The following is a 12922-nucleotide window of genomic DNA, read 5'->3' as shown; positions in this document are numbered from 1 at the left end:
GAGTGGTTTTGTTCCTGGGCCTTTCACCTCGCAGTGGAACAGCCATAGAGGACATCCTATCCCTTCATGTTTTTGTGCATATCTTAAGCTTGCTGATGCCAATCATCTTCAACCTCAGTCTGTTAATGGTTGAGCTGTTGTCTCTACCATAATAGCTCTCTTCGTCTGAGTCCTTCCCCTAAAAACCTGTACGGCATGGGAAGCCCTCTGATAGCGAAGATATCTCCGTCATTGATTTAGAGCACGCAAGCTCCCCATCGAGGCAAAGTTAGAAATATTGAGGAATGATTTTATGATACATCATACCTTTATTAAGCATGTTAATAATAAAAACTGGAATAACTATATAAAATCTTTTCTAAAATGATAAGTGAAGATGATGCCTTTTTCATACTGGGTGTAAATGTTATGCTCTATACAAACTGCCATTTTTTATGGAAAACAATCATAAAATATTATAGGTAAATGTAAACGTAATTACATATATATTTAAGTCTTCAATTAAGTGTTTTATTTTTTCTTCTCGTTTTCTCTTATACTCATGTTTGAAAACTTTTAATTTTATTATTATTGTATTTTTCTTCAAACTTGTTTTATAATGCTCCCAAGCTAGCGTAAGTATACCATCTCTATGTACCTTTTATAATTATAAGCTGTTAATGTTAACTTATTTTTCTTCTACTGAGAAGATTATGCTTTCTACTCTACTTGTGGCAGGTCTCTGATTCCTTTGGCGTAGAAAGAAATTGGTTGTTGTTGTAGCCACTGGAGAACATCGTTCCGAGGTACTCCACTTGTCGTGAATTTCTTTCCTCCCAGATAGTCTTTAAGGGGTGCAAACAAATGATAATCACTGGGCCTAAATTGGACTGTAGCGGGAATGGGGCAGAACTTAACAGCGAATTTTGTTCAGTTTTTGTTGTCACATTGGCCGTTTGAGAGCGGGCATTGACATGGAGAAGAATTCCACACAGCATCCCAGCCCTTTCCTTGCGAATGGACTTTCCTACAGCACCAGTCAACAATGTGGAGTAATAATAGGCATTAATTGTTCTCCCTATGTCCAGGAAATCCTCATGGATAACACCCTTCATGTCCCAGAATACACTTGCCATGCACTTTCTAGTAGACGCTTACGCTTTGCTTTCCATGGGCGGCGGGGAAACTTTATGCCGCCACTCCGTGCTGCTCCTTCTGGTCTCTGGGGTTGAAATGTGCAACCATGGTTCATCTCACGTGATAATGGATTGCAACAATTTATCATCTTTGGCTCGAAACCAATTCAGAAGCTGTTTACAGGACGTCATGCGTGTCCAGTTCTGATCAAATGTAAGATGGCGGAACATATACTCTGCACAGATTTTGCGGAAGCGTAAGTGATCGTAAATGATTGTTTCAACACGCAACACACTGATATTCACCTGGGCAGTAATATCCCGCACTGTTACTCGCCGATTCTCAAGAATAGTTTCCTTAATTCGTGCGATATTCACTGGTTTGACTGAAGTCGAGCGAATGTGTGCATGCGGTTCATTTGCCACCAGGAATTTTCTATTCGCCTTAAAAATGTCGTTCATACGTCTCTATATTATCCACAATTATTCTAATGAAATAAAAATATTTTATGGATTACACATGCAAAAGAAATTAAGAGCTTAAATGTAATTGACTCATACATTTTTATTTTTGTTTAGCCGACTAACGATATTCAGTAAAATCGTGTATACGCGTACTGCTGTATTCTATATTCTTATTATCAAGGTATCTTACAAGAGGTTTTGTTAGATAACCACCAAATGATTCAGATACACGTTTTCATTTCAGTTTTTCCAATAGCAATTTTGAAGTGCTATTGCTAGAGTAATTATCTCGAAAGAGTTCGTGAGTAGAGCATCATAAACCAGGAGGTTGTGGATCAGAAACAAGGAGTGGTAGAAATCAACCATTTTTGCATTTAACGTTGATCCTGTAAACCAAATTGGGTAATAAATAACAAGAAATGGCTTCCGGCAGTCGATTTAGCATCCCAAGAATACTTTTCAACTCCATCCTTAATACTGTATTGAAATAGAAAGTGGCAGAAATAAACTAGTTCCTAAACTTTAACATTGAACGGGCAAAAACGGTAATATATAACGAGAAGCGGTTTTGGGAAATCGACTAAAGATTCCAAGAATATCTTTCATTTCTATCCTTAACAGTTTGATAAAACTAGAAGCGGTATAAATCAACCATTTTCGGTTTATTTTTCATTTCTGTGGAGCAAAAGCTGTAATAGATAGCGAGAAGCTGTTTTCGACAATCGACGGAGCATCCCAAGAATACATTTTGCCTTTCCATAACACTCTAATAAAATCAGAAATGACAGGGTGTCTACTAAAATTTCAAAATCAAATTTCCTAACCTTTTCTTTAACAAACAATTAAATTTAGTAACATTCTCAAGATAGAATTTTAGTGCGACTTGGGCCAAATTTTCATGCACATGATAGAAGTGTGCTTTACTTGTAATTTGGTTGCGTCTAAAACCATAGACGTTTTTGGTGGTGAATTTTGACGTTTTATAGAAAAACAATTTTCAAGCCTGTACTTACATTTGTACAGATAAAATGTATCATGACCCAAAAACAAAATTTCGTGATTTTTCTTGACTTTCATTACTGTTTTCTAATTTTCTGACTTTTTAAAATCCCTTTCGTGACCGACACACACCCTGGCAATCCAGTGTGACTTGCAGTTTAACTTTAATATACATAGAACAAGACCTATAAGAGACAGCGAGAAGAGTTTTTTTTAAAATGAGTTATCGTTCATAAAATAGGTACTATCTCTTCTTTTACCCTGTAATCAAACGTAATTATAAGACGTCAACCACTTTCGGTTTTAATTATCATCGTTGTACAGTCTTGTTCAAGAAATCTTGACCAATCACCCTGCTATGAAAGATGATATCCTTGCAACCGCAAAAGGAAATTATAATGCTGTGGCTCTAAGTGAACTTCTTAATCGAAAAAAACAAAATTACCATTTATTTGATTTAATTCTAACTGTAGGTAAGACTACAGGCCTTTTCAAAAAGAGGTGAGTGGCAAAGTGTTCTTGAACAAGACTGTATATGACAAACGTCAATAGATAGGCACTGTTTTTGTATTCGATTAAGCGTCCTAGAATATATTCCATCTGCACTCTAATCACTAGTCTATAAAACTAAGTGGTAGATATCTACTACAACTTCTGGTTTCAATTTTAATTGAAAAATATTGGGTGGTCCTGGTTTACTGTCTTTAAGAGATTTTGTTTTAAATAAGAAGTCCTTAAACCAAATTTGATGTTTGTAACTTTCAGAGATTCTGAGATACCGATATGCTATTATGAGTAATAATTTCTATTCTTATATTTTTCTTCCCCTTTATTACTAAGAGATAAAAGAAATGGTAAAACACGTGTTAAATTATTTTAAATTGGAAATTCAAATACCAAATTTTAAGTTCCCAGTCCTATACGTTTCGGATAAGGGTATCATATTAAAATAACTCTCACTCCAATTCCTCCTCTTTTCGTGAATTTTCAAAAAAAAAAAAACATTTAGTTGTACCCCACATCACAAATCATATGTAGGTGTAAATTCAAAGTTTCTAGGTAGTCCCTAGAGCAGTGGTTCCTACTCTCTGGGTGCGAGTCTCTGACAGAACTAAATTCAAAATGACAAATATTACGAATGTTGCAACAAACATTAACTTAAATATCATTAAAACATGAAATAACTATTGTGTAAGAACTGTAATTTCATTAAGGACAAAACTGGTATAGTATAATATTCCACTGCACTACAATGCTATGCAGGAGTCTTGCTGGAAATTAATATAAATTTGTGAGAGTATGGCTATTATTATTTACTATTATTATATGCAGGCCCGTTCTAGAATAGATTTGTGGGAAATAATTGAAAGTTTTATTTGATCATTCTTTCCCCGTTACGTAGCTTATTTCAACAAAATGAAATAAAACCCCTAGTTCGACCATGTTCAAAAATGTGCAGTATTTATTCATACGATGTAGTATTTATTCTTTGCAAGAAATCTAAGTTCTCTTCTGCTTTTAAGAATCTTTTTTTTTAAAGTGAGTTGATAAAATAGAAATGTCCCACGTGCTAAATATGTTTAAAAATTCATTTTAGCCGTTTCAAATACGTTGCCATTCGGGCATTTTGTGAATACAAAACGGCAAGTTAAAATTTTTAGAAATGGCCCTGTAATCTCTTTTGGGGCATGTCCACATGGTGACTTCGTTAAGCAAAAAGTTTATATAAAGAGTTTCATCTGAATGGCTTGGAAGATATTTAATTTCCCCCTTATATATTAACTACTCCACCTTCTTAGCATACGAATTTTAATGAAACTGACATGGTTAAAAAATTGCTTCAGACAAGTGCAAACTATGTTCTAAAATTCTGAATCATTTTTCATGAGATGAAACGGGAGTGGAATTTCCGAGAACGCTGGGCTGCGTATCTGCTTGGTTTTTATATTAAATTTCATCTTCATACAGGAGAGATTTGTAAGATACTGTATTGTTAGCAAATATTTTAGGCATTGAACCCTACCCTTAGGATAGGCATTTCAGTGAAAGTGATATGAGGAAGCCATGCTGTAGAGTAGTTCTAAATATGTTCAGTAGTTCTCCTCGAACATTCTATGATTATGAGACAGCGAACGCCGATCTGAATGTGCTGAAATAAGTATATTAATTCCTCTCCCTCCTTCTGCTTAAAAGGAGAATTTCGAAAACTCTGAAATACGTATTCCATTCTTTTCAGTTCAGAGTTTGTATACCAAATGTCACATTCCGAATTTAAGCGAATTTCACATTTCATGGCAATATCTGAATAAATAGTGGTAAATTCTAATATTAAAGAAATCGTCTCTTTTCTCCATCTTTTAGACGGGAATTTTCGGAAACGTACGTTCAATTATTTTTAGCTAAGAAATCAAAGCCAAATTTCACACCTCAAACATAAACAAATGCAAAAATTTTTAATAGGTAGACATTATCCTCCATCCTCCTCTTAGGACAGAATTTTCGGAAAAGAATGAACACGTATTGGTATGTTTTTATTTGAGATTAATTTTGAAATTTCATGTCTCTAACATAACAAAATCTTACATTTATCATTTTCTAAAGAATAAATGAATTAAAATACAGTTGAAAAATTAATGTTATTCGAATTACTTCTTTCTTGTTTAGATGCATGTGAGAAACATGTTCAGTTATTTTTAATGGTTAGTTTTTATGCCTAGTTTCATCTTCCTTACTTCAGGGATTACGAAGATACACTATCCCATTTACGCCCCAAAGGATACATATTTCCAAAAATTCTTCCTTATCCCTTGCTTTCGTCTCAAAAAGAATATTCTTACTAATTATAGTATTATGGCTTGGTCGATAATGAGAAACTCGTTTACACTGTGTTATATACAGTATAGATTATTAATATTATAGTTATTATTTTCGTTGCCATTACTGATGATTTGAGCATACAATGCTGCAACTAAAATTATAGAGACGGTCAAAGACATGCGCGAATGATATGGGCGTGAAGTATATAGGGTTCAAGAATCTGTATAACCCCGCTCTGTAAAATACGAAATAGAAGTTATCTCCATTCATCCTTGAAGCCAATTCACACAACCAATCTTCATCAAAATTTCAGAAGAGCAAGTTGAAGGCTGAATGAAGGGTGGTATTGATACATTTTGCTAATTTATTGTACATTTCTGCTATTATTATTGTCCTAATGTTGTCAAATTTTCGAACATTACAAACGTCAAAATAGTAGTAAATTCATGAATTTTGATCAAGACCACCACATATGTAGTGTTCATTTGTAAAGTTTAAGCACAAGAAACATAAGTATTTAATTCGTATATTCATAAACATGAAAGGAGCGAAGAACTTTATTCAAAATTATTGTGTCATTCGTTTTCCGTCTGTGATCAGTAAGGTGAAATCCATCTCCCCCTCTGGTATGATCAAGCTTCCTCACTCTCCTCACCCCGTGAAGAACAGAGGAACCTTGCCTTTTCGTGAAGACCTTGGAAGCGCACAGGAAGCAGGAGGGGATGGATAACTCTGCAGGAGGGTGAGTGGCGCAAAGGCAATAAACGAGAGGACAAAACAAATGTCAATCGTTCGGTACCAGCCCTATGGTGGAGGAAAATGTTGAGATGGTGGAGGAAAATCAGGTTCAAAGAAATCTTGATGTTTCAAACTCGAGCGTGCCATAGAGTTACATATATATATATATATATATATATATATATATATATATATATATATATATATATATATATATATATATATATATATACATATATATGGCGGATCCAGGATATGATCAAGGTAGGGGCTAAGTATAGTTTGCCGCTTTATCCAGTGTAAAACAGGTTTGAAGTCCATTTTATGCATGTATGCCTGAGGGTCAAGGGGGGCTATAGCCATTATATAGATAGATAGATAGATAGATAGATAGATAGATAGATATAGATATAGATAGATAGATAGATATAATTCTCAATAACAATTTTTTAAAATCTAAATAATACTTATAAAAAGATTTAATAATAAAATATAGCATAAATACAAAATTATTAATACAACATTTGACAAAATAATTTCATGTTCGTACCGTATATGTAGTAAGAACATTTTGTCTTAAAGTTGGCACTTCTTGAACGGCAGGGTGCTTTCCTGGGGGGCAATTGCCCCCTACCCCCCACATGTTACGACCCTGCAGTCAAAAGAGCCCGCAAAGTGAAATTTTAGTTCCAGTTTTTGTGTTTTCATTTAATTTACATTGATTTACGAGATTTGCAAATGTCCAAGCAGAATACTCGAGAGAACAGTTTGACTGCTTGTCATAATTAAATATTCTATTCTAAAGCAACAGACTGTTGATTCATTCTACACATATGCACATCTATATATAGTTCCAAAAAATATTGTGATTTGCAGTTATTATGGTAAGATTATAAGAATGTGTCAAGCATACTACTCACATATTATTTGGCAATCAAATTCTAATTAGTTTGGTGTGTTTACCTATACTAAAAATTGTATTACGTACTGCAATATGAAATCAAGCTTTACCACTTGAAGAAAAATGAAATAGAAGAATTACTGTGATGCTATTATCAGGTGTAGTAGGGGTGCGTTTTCGTTTGGCTGGTCAAGGGCGCTAAGGCGGTTATTGCCCCCGGGCAACAACTAGCCTAGTTGCGTCGCTGTAGACATTAAATTAGAAATAGCAAATAGACATCTGAAAGTGAGGAGAAAACTGTAATTTGACATCAGATTCCAAAGAGACGACAGCTTTACTCCTGTTGTCCTTTCCCGAGCGTGTGTCGAAGGTGACGTCAATGCGCGAGTACGACGAAAACAATTCCGCTGATGGACTTATCTTGTCTTATTTCTACCATGGCGCTGCCCGATTTTCAACACCGCGCACAATCCCCCTTACTGAAGGTCTCATTGTGACGCTGTTTCCAATCAGACAATAATAACCAAGCTACTGATTTTCCATGATCATGGTAGTTTCACCAGGCGAGTGACGTTATGATACTTTCTATAAGGCTAAGGTTGGTGCCTTTTCACATCCTTGCCCTCCCCTATCCCATCCTGGTCCCTGACTACCTAAAAGTCATAAATAAATTCAAATTAAAATAATCAAAAAATTTCGTGGACGAGAAAATTTACATACGGAAGAAAGAGAGACCATGCTTCGATCTATTGGTAAACGCAACTACATTCAAGCAACCTTAAATATTCATGCTAATAACTCTAAATCAAACTGCAAATAAAACTTTTAGCTACGCATTCTCTTACTATTAGATAAGTTTCCCACCTTCAATATCCTCAACGTATCGGATGAGAGTAAAGTTAACTACAAAGTGATTGTTAAGAATGCGATAAACTTGAAATTTATACCCAACCAATTACATTAAACTTCAGTATTATTATTATATATAAAAATAGGCACTAGCAATACATATTCACAATTGGTGTCATTGTGTGACGTTTTAAAAACATTTCTAGAAAGAACTGATATAATGACAAATTTTGCTCATCTCCCACAACTCCCCTCATGTAACACAATATTATTAGCTGAATATAAAAATAAGTCAACCTATATAAGAAAATGTTTTATACACATATTGTACATCTTACCAGGTTCTAATGTGCACGGTTTAAAACGCCTGGGAGGTAATTGTAGAGATCAGGGGGAACAATATTTGGCATTTTTTCTTTACCAGACACTACCAGGGAAAAGGAGACCCCAAACAAAAATGCAATTTTTTATTTGGTCCCTAGAATCAGTTCCCAAGCATTGTAAACCACGCATATTAACACCCTGTACATTATATACAAATAATTCATTGCGATAAAAAATGTCTGCATAGCTTCTCAAATGATGGCTAATAATCTCATAATTTGTTCCTAACCTTATTAATAGGTAGAACAGCTTCAGCATCTGACGCCTTACGCTTTTCGTCCCTTTCCTCTATTGCCGTCAGTATGTAGACATGGAACGTCTACATACTGTTTCTGTTAGGCATGGAACGTCTACGGCGAGGGTCCACCAATTATGGCAGAAGACAGTCCATATAGAATTTGCGATGCTTTTCCTCCATCTCATTAGCCCAGAACTCATCGTCTCTATGTATCCTTTCCACCTTTATTCCAGAATTCGTCCACAATGCGAAGAGGCAATAACGTCTTCTTGTCACATGTAGTTGACCTTGTATTTGATAAAAATATTGCTGTTTTTTATTTATTTGAAACGTTTCTTTTTCAAATTTTCAGAAGGTATTTTTTTTTTTTTGTTTCACTGCTTCCTTAGGAGTCAGGGTTTTCGCAGAGAACGGACATTTTACTTCTACAATACCGTCTTTAGCGACCAGGCCATCTGGGGAAGCACCCAAAAAAGGTAGTTCTGGATCAACAAACAGGCCACATTGATCAATACTGATACCTAACATCATCTGAAGTTCTTCAATTGCAGTTTGTTCATGGGTTCTACCGTACAGCATGCTGTCTGTGTCAAAATCTTTGTACTACGTTGCTTCAACTATCGTGTCACAAGGTGTGTAAGGAAGACATCTGGAAACTTTACCGAAGTTAGATGCTGTGAGCAAACGGCGCCTTACTTCTTTCCAGCGATGACAATCACGTTGTAGAAGTGTTCCTCTTTCAAGTTCATGACGTTGTTCAGAAGTTTTGGGTAGGTTCTCGAGGAATCTACTTTTCTCCTTTTCAAACTCGTCATGAGGCAAGTCTTGCTTCTGCGTCTGTGGTCTAGCTGTCTTTGGAAGTGGATGACTTGCTTGTACGTCGCACTGAACGTTTTGAGGCATTTGTTAGTTGACGCTTCCTTCTACTTTCCAGCCGTTTGATATATTTTCCTGGGCTAGTATTGAAAACTTTCTTGTGGAAGGTATATATTGGGGACCTTGTGTTGTGGGAAACAACCGCGGCTTGAGCCCTTCCGGAGTAGGATCTTTTAAGACAATAGTGCACCCTCTTACCCGCAATAAACTTCGCTACCGTGGCGTTGAATTGTTCAACAGAATTTGTGTCTACATTGTGCAGCAAACTTCGAATATTGCGCAAAATACATACATTTTGCACCTCTTCAATGGCATGAAATTTTCCACTAGCAATGAGTTTCGGGATGATGTTATCTTCGTTGGCTTTTCGCACCTTACAGAAATAGCGAGCACAGTTTGAATGGTCACCAAATACATGTTTTTGGCACATTCAGCCCTCAGTCCATTTATACGTTCCTGGTCTGTCAGGGTTACTTCTAGTGGCACACTGCTCCAACGACAGCAGTTCTCAATTTTTCGATGTTCTAACCAACTATTTTCCTCAGAGAAATATGCTGAAGTTGACTGTTTGTTGTAATATTCTTGAGTTTATTGCAGTAATTTCGTAGGATGTGACTCCTACATTCAAGTTTGGTGACTGTTATGTTATCGTACGGCCTTCTTCTCAGTATTGTATAATAGATGCTGCTGTCTCCATCTGCAATTAAAGTTCAGTACTTAACTCTGTACATTTCCATGCTTTCCTGAAAGCCATCCACTATTATATCTGCTTCCCAACTCCTTGACTAGCTTGTCCAGTTCTTATAGCAGGTGTGAGGTCTGACTTCTTCAACTCTCGATTCTGCACGAGCATACATTGTATATTACCAATTTCTCACGCCAAAGTATAGAAACTTTCGTGTATGGAAACCGACAATGACCGCCACTCCAGACAGTGAGTTGTGATGGCTTTGATAAGATCGTTTGGCCCACTGCCCATCAGCCACCACTGAAAGTATTGCGATTGCGTTTTCATCCACGTCTCCTCGTGCTACGGCAAGATTCGCTTCCTCTTTGGCAGCAGCCTCCATTTCACCGAGACAGATCTTTTCGCACCCACTGCATACACGATCGTGGTACTTCGCATAAGTGTTCACAGACATGGCGGGGAATTCTAGAGCTGAAATCAGTTCTTCAAGCTGCCGAAATCCGATCCCAATGCACATAGAGCCTGTTACTAAGGCTGTGTATACGTCCATTTTAGAGTTACCTGGGTCGTCTGTGCTAATGAAAACTTTTTCATTACACATGTTACACTGTAACTTAAAAATTGAAGCAAGACCACGGGGTATTTCTCCAATTATGGACAAGTTTTCAAGTGAACAACCAAAGGGGCCGTGATTTGAAATTTTTCTCAGTTTATTTAGAAAGAAATTGATGTGTACAATTCGACACCCAGCTACTTTATGTTCAGTTTCCTTTGTGCTACTTCATCTTACATACCTGGGAGTGATAGAGATTCCTGCAAATGCTGAAATTCTTCATTCTCTGCCTGTTCTCGATTGATAATATCGTTTCGTTTATTCAAATGGTCCTGTGAGGAGTTGGGTTTCGTGTGTGGTGAAAGATCTACACAGTGTTGCTGTGGTCTGAAACGTAAAAATATGCTCCGTTATAGCAAACAATAATACAACGTCATACATGATACATTATATCAGGCACTCTAAATGTAGAAACACGCTCTCATTTTTCAACAGTTCGTGATTTATGAATTTACCAACCTACAGATAATGCATATGCAGCAAAGCAAAATATGTATGTTATTTCGTTAAAATGACTCTCCTCTTTTCTAATCGCTTTCTTACAAAGTCCATAAGACAGCATAAAAAACCTTGGGCCTGCTGAAGCAGGCCGACATAAAGCTACCTTTTCTAGAGATTGAGAGCACATTTTCACTTGTTGAGTTCTGTGACGCTTTTTGTCTATTCCGCTGAAGAAATGTAAAATTCCTTCTCAGTTCACATGTAATTGTGGGTGAATTGCTGTTGCTGTTTTATTATTATTATTATTATTATTATTATTATTATTATTATTATTATTATTATTATTTTCTTAGTGTAAGGTAAATGTAACAAAAGCCTATAATTACAAACGTCTGGGGTCAACGTGCCTCTTCCTGGAGGTCATGTTGAACGTCATCACACTTGTAACACTAAAGTATAACTTCTATCCGTATTTTAACAGCAAATTCCTTTTTCTTGTCCCAAAAACCCAGAACTGGACCCAATTAACTTTTGGGTTTCAACAAGAAAGTTTCTTTGTTTGCATGGGCACTTGCGGTGACTATCTTGAACGCCATGACACCTGTTCTAGATTGTTTATTTCAAGAGCATAGTCGTTTTTCTTGATGGCAAAAAAAACATATAACTTATGACTAAATTTACTTCTGGGGTCAACAGGAAAGTTCCTTGGTTTGCTAGGGAATCCGGGGCAGTCACTTTGGACGCCATCTTGGAAGGAGCAGGATAACGTGAAAATAAAAATAAAAATTGGTACCCATTTCTTTTTGTTTGGCCATGTGAAAATCAACGGATTGAGCTAAAAATATTAAACTTTGCGCGAGAGCTGAAATACCTACCCCTGAGACCGTATTTTACATCCTAGCAAATTTCGTCTCTAGGCTCAACAGTTTGGTCTAGGCACTTTTCAAGAAGTAAATAGATTTATTGGCCATATTGGATTCAAGATGGCGACTTGTTCAGATTTTGGTATTTTTCCCTAGCTTAGTCTCCTAGACACACCTTCGCCTCAAATTTCGTATCTCTAGGTCCAACAGTGTGATCTGCGAATTTATATCAATTTGTGAATATGTGAGTCAGTGACCATAGGACTTTATAATATACGAGAGAAATAGACAAATAACTATTACAGAGATACTAGGCTGATATGTGTTTGAAATCAATCAGGTAACATTTTGCAACCAGCAGCATGACTTTAGCTAGAGCAAGATCTGTGAAATCCTCTAAATTTTCAATACATAATTTCGGAGGTCAGAAAATATGACTTGGCACTATCTGCGCCCAATGCCCTCAACTGAATGTGATCATCAGCATGATCCAACAACAAACTTTAGATATGACTTTCATTTGAAATTGCCTGAGAAATATACCTGTCTCTTGAGACTCTCTGCCAAAAATTTAATTGAAAATCGCAATATATTAATGGCTACATTTTACTGACAGAAATTGCCACCCATTGACGACCAATCGCATTACCACACCATTTAGAAGTACTCTTTAAAGTTATTTTCTTGTATAAACTTATGTGCTTCACTATCATCATAGATACAATCAGAAACACGTCACAAGCGAGTTACGAATTATGACGTTCTGTTTGTTATCAAGCCGAAGGCTCGATTTCGAGTGATCTGTCGTTACTTGCTTTCAAACATCAGTTGTGACTAGTTGACTGCGCACTTCACAGATCTAAGTCACAGGATACACAGTTGGGATTGTGAACTTTGACCTTAGGTCGGTCTCAATACTCTGTATTTTTAGCCTT

General features: G+C 36.3%; 1 pseudogene; it reads right to left on the bottom strand.

The window, feature by feature from the left end:
- Positions 1 to 7620: 7620 nt before the first annotated feature.
- On the bottom strand, positions 7621 to 10671 carry LOC145683586 (uncharacterized; annotated as a pseudogene).
- Positions 10672 to 12922: the final 2251 nt, after the last annotated feature.

The sequence above is a fragment of the Thermobia domestica genome, chromosome 4, assembly GCF_964235325.1.
Source record: "Thermobia domestica chromosome 4, izTheDome1.hap1.1, whole genome shotgun sequence".
NCBI classification, from domain to species: Eukaryota; Metazoa; Arthropoda; class Insecta; order Zygentoma; family Lepismatidae; genus Thermobia; species Thermobia domestica.
This window is presented reverse-complemented; position numbering and strand designations above follow the sequence as displayed.